The sequence below is a fragment of the Schistocerca nitens genome, chromosome 1 (assembly GCF_023898315.1).
Source record: "Schistocerca nitens isolate TAMUIC-IGC-003100 chromosome 1, iqSchNite1.1, whole genome shotgun sequence".
In the NCBI taxonomy this organism is placed as follows: domain Eukaryota; kingdom Metazoa; phylum Arthropoda; class Insecta; order Orthoptera; family Acrididae; genus Schistocerca; species Schistocerca nitens.
The window spans coordinates 1,039,698,605-1,039,711,652 of NC_064614.1; positions in this window are offsets into that span (position 1 = coordinate 1,039,698,605).

The window sequence follows — 13,048 nt, forward strand, 5'->3', positions numbered from 1 at the left end:
TGCTACGGTCGCAGGTTCGAATCCTGCCTCGGGCATGGATGTGTGTGATGTCCTTAGGTTAGTTAGGTTTAAGTAGTTCTAAGTTCTAGGGGACTGATGACCACAGATGTTAAGTCCCATAGTGCTCAGAACCATTTGAAAAAAAAAAGTCTATATTAAGCAATTTCTTCCAGCTGTTGGAACAATACACGACCTGAGAGCGTCACTCGCATTCAGTGTCTGTAAATAAACTGTCATGCACGTGTGTATTACAAACATTTCAGACAATCTTTCACGCCATTGCCTCGATATCGAAAAAAAACACACTCATTTTACATTCGACGACAACAATCTATAATTCAAGAGAACGTAGATGTTTTGTACACTATGACAGGTCTCCTTTTACCATTACAATGCTGTATCATACTAGCAAAATGGTTCAAATGGCTCTGAGTAATATGGGACTTAACATCTGAGGTCATCAGTCCCATAGAACTTAGAACTACTTAAACCTAACTAACCTAAGGACATCACACACATCCATGCCCGAGGCAGGATTCGAACCTGCGACCGTAGCGGTCGCGCGTTTTTAGACTGAAGCGCCTAGAACCGCTCGGCTACACCGGCCGGCTATCATACTAGCATTTACGAAACAAATCGTGAGAGCCTGTGTCGCCCATTGTAGATGGGAGATTGAAATTACGTTAAAAGATATCACTGCAATGAAAAAAAAAAGCCTGTCAAAAATCATTCCATAGTGCCCTAGCCATCTCCTTCGCTCACTAGGTGGCACGTCATTGATATCAATTTGATTGGTTAAGTAATTAAATTCATCATGAGAGTTAGTTTGCATGGAGAGATTTTTTTTGAGTAGTCAGATTACACTCACCAGTTAGGTCGTAGGGGAATCCGTGGAGGCAAGACGATGTTCTTTGAAGGAACACTATTGAGAGCCGACATTTGAAGTTGATCACAGAGGGATTCTATAGCCCACACCATACATTTTGCGTAAGAACTGCGCTATTAAAAACATAATAGTAGCGCTATTATTATTTTTTTTAGATAGTCCTTCTGCATCTTGGTAGTGACCAAAGTTGCTTCTACAGACCAGTGTAAAATTTCATCGCCTGTACTGTAGGATGACCATATCCAACAGACTATCAATCACGTGAGAGGGTTCCTGTATTGTTCCTTCATAAGCAGTTTAATACATTGTTTTTTCGGTTTTAGCAAACCCAATCAGTGTACACTGCCATACACTTTGTTTTTTCTACCATTTCTTAGAGACCCATGTCAGCTGTTGCTAAACCGACATTAACATGTTTCACTCCTCTTTATCTCACAGAAAGCTAAACGTTGCACAGTGTGGAAGACATCGCAACTTATGGACACTGGAAGAGTTTGCAGTATTGTAGAGCGCCTTCAACAGCTATTTGAAGCTGATGCCCTGTACAGTTCATCTCATCTTCCCCATTGACAGGGTAGCGGATGTTTCGGTGTTACATTTCTAAAAGCATTGTTCCTTCATTTTGCAGTCATCTACATGATTACTGTTCCGTTGTTGACCATCTCCGGAAGGTGCTGTTCATAACACGTATTGGATAGTACAAATAAAAAGAGCTGTTGTCACCTTATTGGTGAAAAAAGTAATAAGAACATGTGGAGGGCATCGCAGCATATCGAAATAGGACTAGTCTGTAGCACTGAGGAACGCAACCAAAAAACTGAATGGAGGTGATGACCTCTGCATTTAATCCCATGCTCCACAGCGACAAGTATCAGATATCTAGTGTTCTGTCAGGGCTCCCTCCATCTCAACCGAGTGGTGTCAGTCAATCATTATGCGGTAATCCACAGCGTACCCAGTGGACGGCCGGGAAGGGAAAGACATCATTGATATGTACTGTAATATACACTGCAGTTTTAGCAATTTTACCCAGGAGTCGGAGAGAGCAATATCTACGACATTCTGCAACCTGCGTAGAAGCAGAGTGAGCTAAGTTAATGCTGTAGGAGCGTGTTTTGACCACTCGGTGGAAGTGGGAACATGTCGTTGCTCCGCCATCCGTGTACGATGTGTAAGGTCAGCGCCAAATGAAGCCTGCTGCTGCAACATTACGTAGTATAAAAGACATTACGAACAGTTACAGTGGTGTTTCTTATTGGGAAAATTAGGAAGACTCAACATCATACAGGTACTGCTGTCCGAAGCAGATCCGCGTCCCTCAGGGTCCATTCACTTCCATCACCTAAACAGTCTGTCATCGTTATTCTGTACCATCCAACAGAGAAAAATTACAACTATAAAAGCTCCGCTAAATTCATCCGATAGATTCTTACTGCATCTCTCTCTTCGAATATAAATCGAAAACAAATACTGTCTATCCTATTAAATATACAGGTATTGATCGATTGGGGCTGGTGACCAGCGATCGAAATCGCTTGCACAGACTGGTGTAAAGTTTCATCGCCTATACTGTACGAGAACCATCTCCCACGGATTATGTCGCAGGAGAGGGTCCCTGTCTCGTTGTTTGATGCATTGCTTTTTATGCTGTAACAAGCTTCGAACACTGTCATACATTTTGTTTTTTTCTGCCACGACTTTGAAGTGTGTGTTAGGACATGAACACGTTTTGGTACATTGACTCCCCCAGAAAACTAGACGTCGGATGGTGTAAATCATGTTGGTGCTGCTGGTCCCACAAAACACACACACACACACACACACACACACACACACACACACACACACACACAGGGTGTTTGTTTGTGTTGTCCTTATCATTTTATCATTATCTTCATCATTTGTGACAGTGACTAGATCTGATCCTGAAAAAAATGGACTCTGTAAAAACTTGGACTTTGTCTGGACGCTGATGCCCGAGCAGGTGAGTGTCCCACAAACAGACATCACCACGATACACTTCTAACTGAATTTGACCTGTTGAAACGGACAACGTTAAACAGTAAACTTTTAGTTTCGATGCTTGAACAAAACCTCAATTTTGTCTTCGTTGATGTAAAAGATACAACTTCATGAAATTGGATGAAACTTTCTGAAACACTCTTATTTATCGACATTTCTGCAACACTGTAGTGTTGAGTTACAAAGAGTTGAAATGTTGATAGTCATTTCCTCGCTAAAAAACATCATGCGCAGGTGCAGTCAATGGGAACATAGTCCTGAAACGTGGTTGCGCGTTTAGTTCTGCTTCTCAGTCCCAGTGAGACTGTAAGTATCTGCAAAGTCAGCGAGCTGCTGAGCTGCAAGAAAGGCAAACTGACAGTGTACTTGCACTTCCTAGCTAACCGCGCACTCACGTTTCCTGCTGCAGTAAGAAAATTTACGTTTTAGGCTAACTTCAAAAACACGAGACGTCGCCGCACATCCAACCCTGAGGACCAACTTTCAGCAATTTAACTGGATGAATTACTAAGGCGCCGATAGGTTTAAGTTGCTGAACCACAGACAGTGTGAAGTCTTATATTTAAAAGTACTCGGAAGCCATTGAATAATTCGTAGTACAAAAATATTTGCTCTGATCTGGAAGTGTTTAAGGTGGAGGGAAGTATCTAGACAAATATTTGACCAGCCTCTGATCGGTGACATATCATCACGTGTGTTCTCGCCGTGATCGACCAAGCATACATAGACAGTGAAGTTGTTGATCCCATTTCATATACAGTATTTCTACGACAGACACGGTCGCCTGCTTCAGGTGCTGCGAGCTCTGTTTTTATGTGCACTCGCTGACTGCACTCGAGCCGGAGTGTGAAATGTTGGTGTCGCGTCGCGTCGCTCTTTATAACTGAGTTCGTCTCCCCGCGCAGCTACATTTGATGCTCATCTGGTTTTTAGAACCCAGACTGGGTTTCCGTGTAACGTACTCTCTCTCATTTTTCCAGCTATGTTGGATTTAATGGCTGGTGAGATCTTAATAAACTGAGTGCCGGACCCCAAGACTTGTATTATGTCTTCCGATATTTTTATTTCCATAGACTCTGTACCATAACCTTGATGTTTGCATCACGATACTGGCCCCGCCACAATTTATTTCATGATTATATTCTTGTCAGTGCTCGACGGAATGTGACTTCGTTGGTAGTTTTGATCATGTGTGTCATTCATGTCCCTTGCATTTCTCCTCCACTGTGCAAATATTCTATTCGACGTAAGACGTGCTATTTCGCATGAATTACGGTACACCCTGGCTTTTGAAAACATATATCGTCTTCAACATTACGCAGAAGATTTTTTTATATTTGCTAGCGAAGCGAAATGCTCCGGATGCCATGTTTCCATGTGTACCGATTTTTTCCCGAATAATGCCAGTTTAAGGCAGATAAACGTATCTTGGTCCTTCTTTTTCTTTATCATCCCAAGAATATTTCAGGTAGCATTGAGATTTTATTTGAATCTCGCTCCTGAGCCTCTCTTCTATTTCCAGCCTTACTTAAATGTACAGCCTGATCAGTAAAGGAGGAAGCCTGCATCCCGGTCTTACGCCCTTTTTAATCCGAACACGTCTCTTGGTATTTCTTTTTTATAGCTAATGTTTGGTTCTTACGAACATTTTACGTTACTCGCCTTTCCGTATCTACGTTTCCATGTATACTCCGCAAGCCTACATACGATATGTGGCTGTCTTTCCATCCTTCCATGTTCAATTCGCGAATGGTTCTCGATAAACCTCCATATTAACTCTAATTTCTCGAATTTTCTTATCGTAGATATCGCACGAGACGTGTGGAAGGAAGTAGTATGGTGTCCGCTCTTCTAACGTGCGCTACCGGAATTTTAACAGTAAACCTCACTGTGATGTGGTGTGTGCCACTAGAATCTGTTGAGCACCTACGTATCCTTCTCGCGACGAATTAAACGATTCTGTGACGAAACGCGTCGCCCTTCGTAGGACTGATGAGCAATGCTTCATAATGGATCGAACACGTGTTTTGTAAGTCACTACTTTCGTGTACATTTCGCTTAAGAATCTTCTATTAATCTGAGCCTCGCTTCTGCTTTTCGTACAGTTTGTTACATGTATTCATTCCATTTTTAGCCGCCCCGTAAGGCTGCATAAAGGTATTTTCCAATACTAATCCTTGTAAGTAGGCTGTTTAGGTTTTTATGTTGGTAAAGTCACCTAGCGCTCTGTATGAAAATCACTGCCTGTGCTGTGTGCAGTCTGTGGCTGGTTGACATTGTTGTAATATTCGATATTGTAGTGTTGGGCAGTTTGATGTGAACAGCGCGTAGCGTTGCGCAGTTGGAGGTGAGCCGCCAGCAGTGGTGGATGTGGGGAGAGAAATGGCAGAATTTTGAGAGCGGTCGATCAGGACGTGTGTCCATCAGAAAGAATAAATTTGTAATACTGGATATCATGAACTGATATATATATATGATGACTTTGGAACATTATTAAGGTAAATACATTGTTTGTTCTCTATTAAAATCTTTCATTTGCTAACTATGCCTATCAGTAGCTAGTGCCTTCAGTAGTTAGAATACTTTATTTAGCTGGCAGTATTGGCGCTCGCTGTATTGCAGTAGTTGGAGTAACGAATATTTTTGTGAGGTAAGTGATTCATGAAAGGTATAGGTTATTGTTAGTCAGGGCCATCCTTTTGTAGGGATTTTTGAAAGTCAGATTGCGTTGCGCCAAAAATATTGTGTGTCAGTTTAGTGTTGATCAGAATAAGCAAAGAGAGAAATGTTTGAGTACGTTCAGTTCTGCACAGCTGTTTGAAAATCGAATAACGTAAGAGGTTTATCAGCACAGTAATTCACTAATTTTTCCAAGGGGTCGTTTCATCCTCAGTGGTTGTCGCAAATTGTGTGATAGTACAGTAGTGGATTTCTTCTTCTATATACATGAACAATAATTATGCGGCATTTATTTACGTTCAGAATTAATTGCTCGTCACTGCACCAGTTGTCGATCCTCTGCAGGTCTTCCTCTAAATCTCTACAGTGTTCTGACATTCCTGTGGTCTTATAAACAACTACATCAATTGCGAACAGCCTTGTGGAATTTCTGACTGTGTTTACTAGAACACACACAAATTCTAGGCAGCGACGGTCGTATCAGATTTACTTAGCGCACTCCTGAAATTGCCTTTATAACTGCCGATATTTTCCTTTAAGATTGAGTACTGTTCGCTAGAAACCCCTGAATCCAGTTACAAATCTGACCCGAAACTCGTAAAGCTTGCATTTTGCTCACTAAAAGGCAGTTGCGAACTGTGCTCAACGCCTTCCACAAGTTACGGAACACGGGATCAACCTCAGAGCCAATTTCTGCTGCGCTCTGTATCGTATGGACGAAAAGAGAGCTGTACGTCGCTGGATCTCTTTGTGTGGACACCCCCCCCCCCTTTTTTTTTAAACAAGCTTTTCGTTCTCCAAAACCGTCATAATATGAGAGCGTAAAACATGTTGTACAAGTCTTCAACAGACTGACGTCAGCGATGTAGGAGTATAACTATGTACATTAAATTGCGTTGCCATTCCACTGTTGAACGGCCACTTCGGCGTTCGCACGACGACTGAAAGGACGGGCTCGCATTACAGTCTCCTGCAGTGAAACAGTTTCCGAAGACCGAGTTCAGAATTTCGGTCTTCTCTCTGTCATCTCAATATGGTCACTGAGCTGCTGAATTGCTGACCGATTTTATGTAAGTCAAAAACGTTTTCGGGTTTTTAGTCATATCGGTTTGCAATATGTTGAGTTCAAAACCATTGAACACTTCTCGCATTGCTCTTCAAACGCGCATTTTAGATTCGATCAGCTTTTGTTTATCAGCCACGCTCTGACTTCACTTAAATCTGTAATGAAGCTCTCATTGTTGTCGTAACTTTCCAACATCTTATTTATGTGCCCCAAATTTGACCGTGAACGGTTGGTCTTTCTGAAGACATTGCTGAGTATGGGCTACCACCTTCCTCAGTCAGCGTCTTCTCTTTTGTGTACTAAAGACGTTCGTCTACATAAAGTGACAGTTAACTTCATCAAGAGTACTGGTCACAATCTGTAGGTTTTAATGGTGTACGTAAATTATAAATATGTCTTGCTGATGAAGATATTTCAGAATTGGTGTGAATTGTACGCCAAGGCACTTTTAATTATTTTCCAATTCAATTCAATTTTTAAAACATTATGTACAAACCTGTAAGAGTTAAGCTTTTTATTCTTGTAAATATGCATTTCTGTATTTGTTTATTCAATTATGTGTACATTGTCACTATGTGTTGCCAATGGCTAAATTGAGTACACACTCAAAGGCCAAATAAATAAATAAATAACACGGCTTTTGAATCACGACAGGTCTTTCCCAGCACTTCTAATCTTCATCGGCACATTACTGCTCTAAGGCTTATTAAACAATGCTTCTGAATTTCATCCATTTGTGCTCCACGTCTTTACCCTCAGAACGGAATATGTTGACTACTCACGTACTGTGTAATTTGTATCCTGTCATTCATGCCAAGAAAAAATGTTTTCCTGCCTTTCTAGACATTTCCTTATATCTGCTGTATCAGCGGTCATTGATGGTAAGGATATTATTCGCGCTAGCATTTGTACGCAGAGTTCTTCCTCTCCTTCCTTCTTTGTCATCGGCTTTTCCCTTTAGTCGGGGTCGTCTTCCCTAATCATGAGCGCCATCTATCCCGCTGGTACCTGTCATCTTTTCGAAGCCTTAGCATCTTCATGTCACTTTGGATGTCCGTCATACAGCTGGCTTAAGGTCTTCACCATCCTCTCCTCTTCACAGTCATGGAAAATCCACTTTTTCCCAACTCAGTCATCGTGGCTTTGTGTTACGTGGCAGTACAATCTCAACCTGGAGTCTGAGAGTTTTATCATTTACGGGGAGGGATTTAAAACTACGTGTTATGAATTCATTGAGTAACTGTCCTTTAGTGTTACTCATTTCGCTCACCGTAACATGAGAATTTCTGTTCCTTTGTATATATATATATATATATATATATATATATATATATATATATACCACGCTTCATTGCCACACAATAAAGCTGTTCTTACACTCGTTTTATAAATTTTGCCTTTCGTTTTTATGGGCATTTTTGCACAGATTAGAACTCTTGAGAGCATACGCCACTTGTTTCAACCAGTTGTTATTGTTTGGATTATGTCGGCTTCATCTGATTCCCATCTCTCGTTATTGTTGAGCCCCGATATTTAAAATTTGAAGCTCTTGTAAATGTGCCAATATCAAATTTGATGTCTGTGTTTTGTGTGGCATCGCAGATGAAGCTGAACGTCATAAAGAAAGTCTTGCTTTTGCTGATGCGCAAGACATTTGTGTCTAGTACCTTTCTCCACTGTTCAAGGTTTTCTTAAAATTCCTTGTTGTTATTAGGTATAATGGCTGAATCGTCAGCATACAAAAGATTCCACGGTGTAAGTTTCTGTATCTTTGTGGTTCGGTAATTTGTTATTGAATTGAACAGTAACGGATATTGCCCCCCAGGGGGTCAAGGTTCTTTCGCGAGTTCGTGTGTGGCGCACATGGGGCCCGAGCTATTACAGCCAGTTCTTCCTTCCATGGTTGCATTTCCTTCACCGTGCCCTCTCTCCCTATCCTTGCTCCTTCCCCATTGCCAAATCCTTCCCCTCTCTCTGTGTTCTGAGTTATGTCTACATAGCTGCCCACCTGGTTTCTGGTACTGGTTGTAATTTTATTCCGTTTGCCTGTTCTTCCATTCTTTCTGGCGTTTAGGTCCACACTTGAGGTTATACCTCCACTTCAAAATTTCCTGTTTCTAGTGTGAGCCATATGAGGGAAGAACTCCCTCCCTAGCATCTATGATGTGGATTCCTCTGTCCCCTTCCTTCCCCTCTCCCTTCCCCGCTGTAGCCCCCTTCCATCCTCCTAGGTCACCAGAACATGTAGCCAGTTCGTGTGGTGGGGCTGTTATGTACCCATATGGCTGAGTCCCTGAAAACACAGGGATCACACTACTGATCCCTGAGCTGTTCCCTCTCCGTGTATGTCAAGGAGTGGTTGCTTAGCGTTTTGGAGCATCAGAACTCTTGGCAGTGGCCGCCATGCCAGACGGCCCTTGTTGTGGCTGGGTGGCGCCCATGGGGAGAGCCCCTGGTCGGAGTGGGTGATACGATGGCGGTAGCTTGGCGCATGAAGCGTATCAAGCTGCAAAAATCTGGCCGTTCTCAAACGGCCGTCTCTTCGAATGGTCCCCGTCTTGGCATGAAACCCTTTCCCTGTTGCTTCGTGTTTACTAGGACAGATAGGGATACATTCACCGCCACAAAGCCATTGTTTTTTGTGGAAAATGTAGAGGACAAGTCTCCTGAAGTGGGATCTCTTAGTAAGATGCGGTTGGGTTCCCTGTTGATCAAAGTTTCTTCTGCCACACAGTCCACAGCTCTTTGTGCCTGTGATCGTCTTGGCAATGTCCCAGTGTCAATCACTCCTTACCAACCTCTGAATATGCTCCAGGAAGTTGTTTTTCATAGGGACTTCATCTTGCAAACTGATGAACTCCAGACTAATTTGGAGCTGCATGGCTTTCATTTTGTTCGACGTGTACAGAAGGGTCGCAAAGACAACCGCACCAATACTGGCGCCTTCATTCTGGCTTTCGAGAGGGCTATCTTTCCAGAGAAGGTCAAGGTTATGTGCAACAGATGTGACGTGAAGCTGTGTGTCCCTCCCCCTACGCCGTGCTTTCGGTGCTTGCGGTTTGGGAATATGTCTTCCCGCTGTACAGCGGACCTTTTGTTGACCGTGGCCACCCACTCCATGAGAGAAGCCCCTGTGTTCCGCCGCCTGTGTGTGTCAATTGTGCTGACCACCACTCCCCTCGCTCACCGGATTGTCCAGATTACATGAGAGAAAAGAAAATTCAAGAATACAAGTTCCTAGATTACCTGTCTTATGCTGAGGCTCGCCAAAAATATGAGACACTCCATCTCTATTACTTAATTTCCTCCTCTCCCCTCGTCCTTATCCCATCCTCATCCCTCTTTCCCGTCCCCCTCCCCCCACCCTGCAGTTCCCACAACCTCCCGTCAGGGAGCTGCTCCCCCTCCCAGGCCGAAGAAGTGTCGTCGTCGTCGTCGTCGTCGTCGTCCCCCCCCCCCCCCACCCGTTCTTCGGCGTCTGCCTTCTTCGGTATCAACCACATTTGGTTCATGGATGCTTTCCCGTCACAGTGATGAGGCAGTATGGTTATCCTCGTCCTTAAGACCGGAAAAAACCCAACATCTCTAGACATCTACTGCCCAATTATCCTGACGAATGTACTTTCTAAACTGCTGGAAAGGATGGTCAGCTTCAGATTATGTTCGGTATTCAAATCTTGGGGCGTTTTGTCCTCGTATCAGTGTGGTTTCCGGGCAGGGTGATCTCCAATTGACCATTTACTCCGATTGCAATCAGCTATCCAACAGGCTTTTACTCACCACTGGCACCTTGTCGCCGTCTTCTTTGACCTACATAAGGCATACGACATGGCTTGTTGCCATCACATTTTAGTTACCCTCCATGATTGGGGCTTCCGTGGTCCCCTTCCGATTTTTATCCGCAAGTTTTGTCTTATCGGCTCTTCCGGGTTTGAGTTGGCACTTCACTCAGCACCCCTCAGATTCAGGAGAATGGTATCCCACAGTGATCTATGCTAAGTGCCACACTCTTCCTCATTGTCGTCAATGGGCTTGTGGCCTCTGTTGGGCCTCTGGCTACGCCGGCATTGTATGTCGACGATTTTTGCATCTGGTGCAGCTCCCACTCAGTAGGGACTGGGTGTTTGTGTTGTCATCATCAAGAGCATCAGACGTTCTACACTCATGAGCAGTCCCTGCGTTAGGAGTTAAAATTGATGCAACGTCAGGTCGACTAAACCAAGGAACATTTACATTCATGACAATGGCCCAATTACATTGTGTAAAAATTGGTCTGTGTAAAAATCGGGACTTTGTATGGGCGCTGATGGCCGCGCAGTTTGGCGCCCCACAAACCAAACATAATCATCCCATCAGTAACATTTGATGAGTGCCTGGCCGTGCGGTTGTAGGCGCTACAGTCCGGAACCACGGGAATGCTACGGTGGCAGGTTCGATTCTTGCGTCGGGCATGGATGTGTGTGATGTCCTTAGGTTAGTTAGGTTTGAGTAGTTCTAAGTTCTAGGGGACTGATGACCTCAGCAGTTGAGTCCCATAGTGCTCAGAGCCATTTGAACCATTTTTTTTCCAAGGCGCCATCCAACAGGCCACTGCCGATGGTTTCCAGATTTTTCTCTCCAAAATGCCATTTGTCGCGTCCCACTGATGAATCCTCAGAGGGAGTAGGAAGGACTGCAGGAATGCGCGTCATGGAACTCACCGACAAGGTACATCGAGAACGACGTCTGCTAGTGGGTCAACTGCTCTTCACTTGTTTGACTGAAAAGTAGGCTATTGAGTGGGTTAGAGTACAGAACTCAGCAGGAAACTCGGGGATCCGAGGAAGATATCATAAAGTGGGAGATAAGATTACTATTACTGGAAGCATCCCCTGGCACATTCCCTATGTACAAGTCTATCTACAAAGTGTCTTCATTTGGTTTTAAGACTTTCTATTCTTCCCTGAGCCTAAGTATCGTGGCGCAGAGGTCGAGCATGCCGGCCTAAGTGTCGACTACATCAGATTCTTCCTAGTCCAGCCACTGTCACACAGTGACAATAGCTAACCTCCTCTGAACGACTATACAACAACGACCCTTCCAGTAGGGTAGGTAGTCCTTTTATAGGCATCTTAGCGCATGTCATCATCCTTCTGGAAGGTTCTACTCTTATGTATAGGGGCGGGGGTGATCACGCGGGAGCGCATTACACTCGCATGGCGTACAGGCATGATATTTCCACACTGTGTTCAGAGCCACTTTTCCTCGCTTACTCCGAGCCTCGTGATGCTACAGAGTCCTCCCTTGTTGGCAGAATAAGTAGTAAATAGTGGTTGCGTCCGGTCACGTACACTTCTCTGCTGCTATGGCTAAGAATTTATGTTCTACTATACTACTGAATTTAGCTTGTTTCTCTGCTACTCGCGACTGAGTCACGCATTTTTGTCTTCGACCCACAGTACACCCTGATACAGAACTTTATTTTGGCAACCAGCTCCTCTATGTTGTAGCACAGTCATGTTTCTTGGGCCTTACTTTTGATAACAAGCTGACATGGCTGCCCCACATTCAACACCTCAAGACTACATGTGTCTGGAAGCTTAATGCTCTCCGCCTCCTGGCCCACACATCTTGGGGTGAAGACCGTTCCACTCTTCTCCATCTTTACCGTGCTCTGATCTTGTCCAGAATAGATTATGGTAGACAGGTTTATGACTCAGCAGCTTTTTCCAATTTGAAACTCCTTGACCCTATCCATCATTGTGGGGTGCGTCTGGCTATTGGTGTCTTTTGCACTAGTCCTGTTGATAGTCTCCTCACAGAAGTGGGCATTCCCCCTCTATACATCCGATGGAGCCAACTCCTTGTTTCTTACGCAATCGCCATTCGCCAATTCCCTGACCATCCGGTGTACCCTTCGCCCATGGGTGGGATTGCCAGTTGGTATGCGTCTCACTTCCCTCTGTTGGGATCTCCAGACTGCACCCCGTGTCTTTCCTCCCAGACCCCCCCTCCCCTTGGATTTTGCCTAGACTACAGATTAGGACCAATCTGTTCCAGGGTCTCTATCGCTCTTATGGTTTACCGACGCCTTGTATGTGCCATGGTTACCGAGTTCCAGAGTGCCTGGTTCTAAGACAATGAATAAGGTGGGGTACACTTTCATGTTTCCTACTGGCTTCGAACACCATTTATTGCCGGGAACATGTAGTGTGTTCACAGCAGAGCTTCTAGCCATTCACAGGGCCCTCCATTTTGTTTCTCAGGCTTCAATCCACGGTGTTCTAATTTGTTCATACTCCATGAGCAGCCTGCAGGCTATCGACCGATGCTAGTCTCGTCACTCTTTGGTTTGTGGTATCCATGACCTCTCTGCCCTTGAGCGTGCCGCCTGTTCAGTCGTCTTTCTCTGGGTC